Raw genomic sequence first — 8,706 nt, forward strand, 5'->3', positions numbered from 1 at the left:
CCGGGAGTCATTCAAGCGAGACGGGTCAACAGGCGACTCAGCGTGAAATGATGGGTGGGACCACGTGCCTCACCTCTGAAAGAGGCAGGAATGCCTGGCCCCAGGAGACACTCACAGCTCCACTCTCATTCTGAGTTTTCTATGGTGATACATTAATTACTTCCTAATAATTTAGATGCCCTGATCTTTCTAGATTTGACTAGTGCCTCTGAATTTCCCCTGATAGTGAGGTCTGGGAATCTACACCTTAAAGTGATTCTGGTATGCAGCCAGGTTTGAAAACTACTGTCTGGCCAGGCATGGTGACTCACGCCTATAATCTCAGCACTTTGGGAGGCCGAGGCCAATGGATCACCTGAGGTTGGGAGTTTGAGACCAGCCTGACCAATATGGAGAAACCCCGTCTCTACTAAAAATGCAAAATTTAGCCAGGCTTGGTGGTGCATGTTTGTAATCCCAGCTACTCGGGATGCTGAGGCAGGGGAATTGCTTGAACCCAGGAGGGGGAGGTTGCAGTGAGCTGAGATCGTGCCATTGCACTCCAGCCTGGGCAACAAGAGCGAAACTCCACCTCAAAAGAAAAAAAAAAAAGAAGAAAGAAAGAAAATTACTGTCTGTGAGGCCATGGGGGCAGCAACATCCCTCATCCCCTCCCTGAAACCTCCATTACACACTCAGTAACCAACATGCAGCCTTCAGTCCCAGGCCTGGGCCAGGTCCTGCACTGCGGCAGGCTAAGAGGCCTTGACTGGCCGAGGCAGAGTTTACACCTAGTGGCTGGTGGCTTCCCATCATGATCTTCTGGGGAAGTGGGAACAAAATCTTACTACTATGTGGTCTGGAATCCAAGATGAGTGGCAGCCTCTCCAAGGCCTGGGATATGTGTCTAGTATGTTTGCCAATAACAGGGTGGGATGGTTCACTTTATGTGTCAACTGGGCTGAGCCACGCACGGTTCCCAGATCCAGAGTTAAACATCATTCTAGCTGTTTCTGTGAGGGTGATTTGGGGTTGAGATTAACACTGAAATCAGTGAGCTTTGAGTAAAACCACTGCCCTCTGTAGCATGGGTGGGCTTCATCTCATCAGCTGACGGCCTCGATAGAACAAAAGACTGACCTACCCTGAGCAGGAGGGAATTCAGCCACAGACAGCCTTTGAGCTTGAACTGCCCCATTGGTTCTGCCAGCCCATCCCGCAGATTCTGAACTCGTCAGCCTCCATCATTGTGTGAGCCAATTCCTTAAAATGAATCTTTCTCTCTATACACACATTCCACTGGTTCTGTTTCTCTGGAGAACCCTAATACCCAGGGACATGGACCAAGGCGATTAGCAGAGAAATCACACAAAGGCAAGCTCTCTGGGCACCAGGAACTGCCAGGCATGAAGGAGGCACAGAGAATGTGAAAATTCATTCTGGCCAGACACAGTGGTTCATGCCTGTAATCCCAGCACTTTGGGAAGCCGAGGTGGCTGGATCACTTGAGGTCAGGAGTTCAAGACCAGCCTGGCCAACATGGCGAAATGCTATCTCTACTAAAAATACAAAAAATTAGCTTGGCCTGGTGGCATGTGCCTGTAATCTCAGTTACTGAGGAGGCTGAGGCAGGAGGATCACTTGAGCCCAGGAGGTAGAGGTTGCAGTGAGCTGAGATCACGCCACTGCACTCCAGCCTGGGTGACAGAGTGAGACTCCATCTAAAAAAAAACAAAAAAACCTCATTCTGCCAAAGCAATCTCCCTCTGCTCTGAAGCCGGCTTCAGAAACGCTGCACACGGGCAGGCAGGGGGAAGCACGTGAAGCTCCTTAGAACATCCTTGGGAAATGCAGAAGGAAGCCAATCAGAGACCCAGTCACTGGGGAGCCGGCAGGTGGGCCATGACGGCTGATGGACAGTGTGCATGCCTGAACCTGTCTGGACCCAGGAGGGGATGCTGAGAGTAGGGAGTGGAGGGAAGAAGCCTCCAGGTGACTTGGAAAAACTAAATAGAGACAGAGACCCACAGAGGCCAGGGCCCACTTCACCACGAGAACCCAGATGAAGAAAGTTCAGGGAGAATGCTCCCAAAACTCAAGACTCTCCAACCAAAAAGACCTTGAGGGGTCATTCAGTTCAGTCCTCTGCCTCCAGACTGGACAGCTGGCAGCCCAGGGCAGAGAAAGCCTTGTGATGGGAGTATTTGCAAAGAATATCAGAGAGGGATGGGAGGGGAGAGGAAGGGAGGGAACCTTGATGCCCGTGATGGCCATGACCTTGGAGGCTTTTGAGCATTTCCTGGGTGCCAGGCACTGAGCTGACAGCCTTCCATACATTGCCTCATTGAATATGAATGAATATGAAGTAGGTTCCGTTACTGTCCCCACTTTACAGATGAGGAGACTAAGGTACTAGTGAAGTAACTTACACAGGTAGAAAGTGGTAGGACTGAAATTTACACCCAGATCTACCTGATTCTGAAGTCCTTATTCCTTATCACTGAGGAAGAAGAGAAGATAAGGGAGTTGGGGTAGGAAGAGAAGGAGCACAATTCTGTTATTTGATAAAGAAGTAGGCCCAGGAAAAACAAAGGATGTACTTGGGGCCTTGTGGCTGGTGGTGCAGGCTGGGTGCGTGACTGAAGGCTGCAGGGCTGGACCAGGGCACACAGGACCATGACCCGAGAGGAGCAGGCTCAGCAGCCTGAGCAAGTGTGTTTCCAGGCCCTAGAGAAGGACTTGCTAAATCTCTCTCCTAACAAACCTGGAATTCCACTGTTTGTATCCTTTTTCTCCTGGATTTCTCCTGGAAGTTTGAAAACCCCAGGGAGGCAGAGCACACGGAGTCCAACTCAAATATCTGCAGTAGGAGTACATTTGTCTGGTGACTTTTTCCAAATCTGGTGATCTAACTCCAAGCTACCACCTTAGTGTGGGCCTAGACAACAGGTTGGAGGAAAAGTCACAGCAAGGGCTGGCCTAGGGAGCAGGGGAAAGAGGAGGGAAGAGCATCTAGATGCACCTTGAGGTATCCCTCAGGCTCCTTAGATCAGCATTTCCTAAGCCAAAAGTGCCACTTTCCTCCTCAGATCTGATCATCCACCCTGGCCAATGATGCTGCAATTCTGAGAGTCACCTCTGACTCACCTTCTCTCTCTCCCATCCGATCAACAAAGAGGTCCTGCCAATTCTGCCTCCTAAACAGATTTCAAATCCTCCTACTTCTACCTCCACTGCTATCACTCGGTCCACACCGTGGTCCCTCACCTGGATGAAGGCCACCATCTACTAGCTGGTCTCCCTGCTTCACCTTTTGCCTCTCAACCACCCATCCTTCACTCAGCAGCCCCAGTTGTCTTTTATAAAAGACAAACCCTGTCAGGTCTCTTGCCTCCTGAAAACTTTTCCATGGCTCCCCACGGCTGGCATGATAAAGCCCAAGCTGCTAAGCAGTGCATAGTAGGTCCTCTGCTGTCTGACAGTCCCTGCCTACCCAATCCCACCTCCTGCCCCTCCGCCTCAGGATGCCCCTGACACTGGCCATCTGGGCTCCTTGGGGCTCCTTCCCTGAAGACCTCACACTTCCCTGGCTTTGCACATGCTGTTCCGCCTTTGTGAATTGTCCCCTCTCTCCTGTCCCCTATGCTGTTCTGTGAAACTCATCTTTTAAGATGTAAGCCAGGCATCATCACTTCTGGGAAGCCTTCCTGGATCACGCCTTCCCCATCTGCAGGCAGAGATGCCCCAGGTTCTCAGCACATCCCTCTCCGTCTGCTTTAATTACGTGTGGACTTGTCAGTCTCTGCCAGGCTGTTGAGCATATGGGAGCCCCTGAAATAAGGATGGGGATTGGATGTTTCTTATCGCCAGTGACTAGCTCTGGGCCTGCCCCATAATTACAGCTTGATGAGAATCTCTGGAGTAAAGGCAGACATACAAGCAACCATGACGTCGGGCAGGAGGTGATGAGAGATGAGATTATAACGAGAGGTACAAGGGCGAAAGAGGAGATCGATTCTAAGTCTTTCTGGAGGTGGTGGCATCGGAGCGGGGTCATAAAGCATGGGTAAGCTTTCAATAAGCAGAGATGGAAAGATGGCAGGCAGCTTGGGAGCTCCACTAACCATTTGTATAAATGCACTGTAGCTGCTGGCCTCGGCAGTCAGGAGCAGACCTGAGACCCAACCTTAGTATCCAGTCCACTGGGAGCCCTGACCTTGCCCTTCCAGTCATAATATTAAGAGTAAGGGATCCAGATTCCCAGGGCAGATTGCCTGTCCTTAGGTCACTGGAAAAAGAAAGAAATTTGAATGCTTAAATAGCCTGCCCAGATTCTCCGTTATTCTGATTCACTTCCCTTTATTTGCCCTGAAGCTTAGTCCCACTCAAACAGTGCTCCTTGTTCATTCCCTCATTTTATCCTTTGTAGGCTCAAAGTCTGAAAGCAGCTGAAAGGGAACCAGAGCCTGGGGTGGGCTCAGAAGGCCCAGAGGCTAAGCCTTTCCTGCTTCTCCCCGAGACCCTGTGTTCTTTGGGGCTATACAGAGATGGGAGAAGACAAATTTCTTTGCTAAGAAGAGTATTTGGATGTGTTGACAAGGTCTCTATAGTAACCAGGAAATTGAACAAGTGTGGCCAGAAACCCACAAACAAGAAGGTGTATTTTTCCCCAAAATTGGTCAGCTGTATCCAGGAAGTTGGTCTGGGGCTGGGGCTTTAGCCATGCATGTGAGCGATTAGAAGCCAAGAAACCATGCTCCTTCACTGGTTGGCATTAGCAGCTGAGCTGAGTGCTGAGGCTAGCTTGGCGCTCAGGAGCACAGAATCAGATTTGCCTTGGTAGGCAATTCAGTCTTGCTTTTGATCAAAGAATAAGCAATAAAAACCAAACAAAACAGAGAAGTAAAACAACTCAAGATAGAGCAATCGAGTTGGGTCAACTTTTGGTATCTGAGAAATAACAGAATCCTGCTTCTAGAACCCACTCTTGAGGGCCAGACAAGGTGGATGAGGAAGGAAGGTTACAGACAGCAAGGGAGGGGTGGACATTTTTGGAGCTTCTATGTGTTAAGCACTGGCTTCTGCCAAAATTGAGGTCAAAGAGCACAGTGGTTAAGAGTGCTGTGCCAGACCCAGGCTACCTGGGCTCAAAATCTACACTGTCCTCTCCAATTTTGTCCCTGGGGTTTGTTTAACCATCCTGAGCCTCCATTCCCTTAGCAGCAAACTATGAGTTGTTAAGAAGATTAAATGAGCAAATACATATAAAGAGTTTAGAACCCAACCTGACACATAGTATAGTTTTAGTATTATATTAACTTGTTGAATCTTCACAATAACCTATAGGTTTGTAATTTTGCTCTCCTCAGTTTGTAAGGAAGCAGGCTCAGCTCGAGAAATCCCCTGCCCAGGGCACATGGTTGGCAAGAGGCAGGAATGGGACTCAACTCCAAGTGTGGCGGGCCTCCTCACCCCTCGATGCCTCTGGTAGGAGCTTGTTCTCCCTATGAATCTGGATAATGACCTGGCTCTTCCTAGTTCTTGGGGTTTTGTTTCTATAAGGGAGGCTCCACTCACCCCCACACATGACTCCATGTGATGGGGCTCACAGAGCAGAGTGAGCCTCCCTCACAGTCACAGGACAGAGGGATCAAGACAGCATCCCATGGTCCTTTCTCTCTGTGGCCTCCATGGCTCCTTGTCACCCAGGAGGACAGACAGAGCACCAGGTTGGGAATCAGCAGGTGTGGGTTCCAGCTCTGCCGCAAACCTGCTGCATGACATTGTGCAAACCAATTTCCCCAACTTAAAAATGAAGAGGTTGGATTTTGCCATCCTGAGCTCTCTGAGAGTCTGAGTTTATAGTTCCAGGGATCAGAATGTCACACATGCTAAAATGAAAAGGTGAGCGTTTCAGCCAGTTGACTGCAGTGAGAAGAGATCACCCATCCTCTCAGTGCCCTGTGGAAGTACTTCCATTTAGGACACATCGTACATTCAACGGGTTTTGAGAAAAACCAGGGGGTGGAAGTAGGGAGAGAAGCACTATTGACTTTGCACACCTCAGGCCCTGGGATTGACATTTCCACACACAAGAACCAGTGACAGCAGCCCGATGGCACAGGGAATGTTTGTGATGCCATCTTACAGAGGAGGCAACTGAGATGCAGGAAGTCAGGTCTTAGCACCGACATGACTTTTGGACCCAGGTATTTCTGAATCCAAATAGATGCTCATTATAAGATTATAAGCAAACAATAGATTACAAGCAAAAAAGTGAATTCTTTTTTTTTTTTTTTTTTTAAGGCATTTTGCTTTTTAAGGGCCAATCTTCTCTTCATGTGCAAAATGGGAACCAAGATCTGGGTCACAGCTTACAGTCTCAAACCCCAGTTGTCCTGGAAGAAAACAAGGACTCATCAGGGCCTGGAAAGCTTGTGTCTGAATCTCCAGCAATCCATGGCTGGCCGATTTTTTCTAAAGTCAGCCAAGTCGGAGCCTGGCGGGCTGAAAGACCATTTCACTGGGGGCACAGAACCCATTCCCCATGTGTTTCCCACCACCCACAGTTCTCTTGTCCTACCTGAGTTCCTCCGTGGCAGGCAGTTTACCAGAGAGCCAAGCACCAAACAGGGCCATGCGTATCTGGCCTGGTCCTCTGTACAGCTGGAGGAGCCACGCCCGTTCCTGCCCTTCCTTAGGAAGCAAAGCACCTACTGTCTTCCCAGCAGAGCCAGCGCAAGCATGGGCTTGGGAATGGAGCACACCTGCCTCCCCAGTCTGGCTCTCTCCCCTTTAATAATCATGTCCCTGGGCCAGATGCAGTGGCTTATGCCTATAATCCCAGCACTTTGGGAGGCCAAAGCGGGTGGATCACCTGGGGTCAGGAGCTTGAGACCAGCCTGGCTAACACAGCGAAACCCCGTCTCTATTAAAATACAAAAATTAGGCCGGGCGCGGTGGCTCAAGCCTGTAATCCCAGCACTTTGGGAGGCCGAGACGGGTGGATCATGAGGTCGAGAGATCGAGACTATCCTGGCTAACACGGTGAAACCCCGTCTCTACTAAAAAATACAAAAAACTAGCCGGGCGAGGTGGCGGGCGCCTGTAGTCCCAGCTACTCTGGAGGCTGAGGCAGGAGAATGGCATAAACCCGGGAGGCAGAGCTTGCAGTGAGCTGAGATCCGGCCACTGCACTCCAGCCTGGGCGACAACGAAACTCCGTCTCAAAAAAAAAATAAATAAATAAAAATAAAATAAAATACAAAAATTAGCTGGGCGTGGTAGCGCGTGCCTATAATCCCAGCTCTCAGGAGGCTGAGGCAGGAGAATCACTTGAATCAGGGAGGTGGAGGTTGCAGTGAGCCAAGATCACACCATTGCACTATAGCCTGGGTAACAGCGAGACTCCATCTCAAAAACAAAAACAAAAAAACATAAACAAAAATTGTATGGTCCTACACTCTCCCTCTTTGGCCTTTAGCTTTATATTAGAAAAATGGGGATACTATTTCCTTGGATAGTTATATATAGATTTAATGAGCTCAGAGCTTTTAGATCCAGGTTTCACGGACCTACCAAAGTGTCTGTTAGGAGTGGGGAGGATGAGAAATGGTGAAGGACAGGGCCTTAGGTGCCCCATCCCCTTCCATCAGAGGTGCTTCCCTGGTATTTGTTTTACACACCTGGGTTAGGCCTGCGATTTTGGATGGAGGAAAGCGTCATGCAGCTGAAAGAAAGCAGAACGACCGCTGCTCTAGTTGTTGAGGAAATGCTGGGCACCCAGCGGGCACTTAATAAATGTTAGCACTTTCCTTCTCCTCGCCCCCATCATTCTCCCCCTGGATTCTTTATTAAATGGCTCGGCGAAAACCCGGACCCAGATAAATGGAGAGAAGGCAGCAGGCAGAAGATGGAGTGCTTTTAAAATACCAAGAGAATCACTGCAGGTGTGGAGTGCCTGGCGGGCGCTGGGGGTTACGGGGGCTGTGATCCAAATACGACGGGGCACAGGCTCACCGGAGCTCCACACTGAGGGCCCCTGCCTGCAACCGGCACAGGAAGGCTCCCCAGAAACAGGGGAACCGGCCCCTGCCCCACCAACGCCATTCTCAACAGGCCTGAATGGAAGGACCCAGAGGAAAAGACAGCGCTCTGAAACATGCGAAGGGGCACACGGGGTGGGGAGGCCCAGTGGGCTAACCTGGCTACTTCTTGCAAATAAGCGGGGCCTGCTGCACTGCGAGGGCACCGAGAAGAAAGAGCTGCCATCAACCCTGCCCGGTTTTCCCAGATCCTCTGAAAATGGATCGCCCGAGAGCAGCTCGGCAACCGGAGCCACAGCGCCACCTACAGGCTTCCTCCTGCCATGCAGTTTGCCTTCAAATGCTCCTTTTCAGCTTGCAGGTATTACATGCTAGGTATGTCAGAGGCCGGAGCTCACATCAAATCCACTGAACTGCGAGGTGTGTGTTGCTGATATGCTCAGACAAATGAGTTTGGCATAGAGAGAACGGTTGTTGCTAATGTGTGTCTTGCAGGCAGGGTGTCAGGGCTGCACTCCAAGCAGGAAGCTGGCAGAGTTGACTGCCAATCTCCCATCTTAGTGATGGGGAAACTGAGGCTGAAACTGTCCACTGTTACACAGTGAGTTGGAGACAGAGCTAGGACCGGAAGTATTCTGTGCCTCTCCACTTGGATGGCTGTTCACCTGTTAATTCCGCAATA

General features: G+C 50.2%; 1 pseudogene; it reads right to left on the reverse strand.

The window, feature by feature from the left end:
* Nucleotides 1-7,772: 7,772 nt before the first annotated feature.
* On the reverse strand, nt 7,773-8,250 carry LOC111544967 (annotated as a pseudogene).
* Between the last annotated feature and the right edge of the window lie 456 nt (nt 8,251-8,706).

This window comes from Piliocolobus tephrosceles, chromosome 13 (genome assembly GCF_002776525.5).
Source record: "Piliocolobus tephrosceles isolate RC106 chromosome 13, ASM277652v3, whole genome shotgun sequence".
Classification (NCBI taxonomy): domain Eukaryota; kingdom Metazoa; phylum Chordata; class Mammalia; order Primates; family Cercopithecidae; genus Piliocolobus; species Piliocolobus tephrosceles.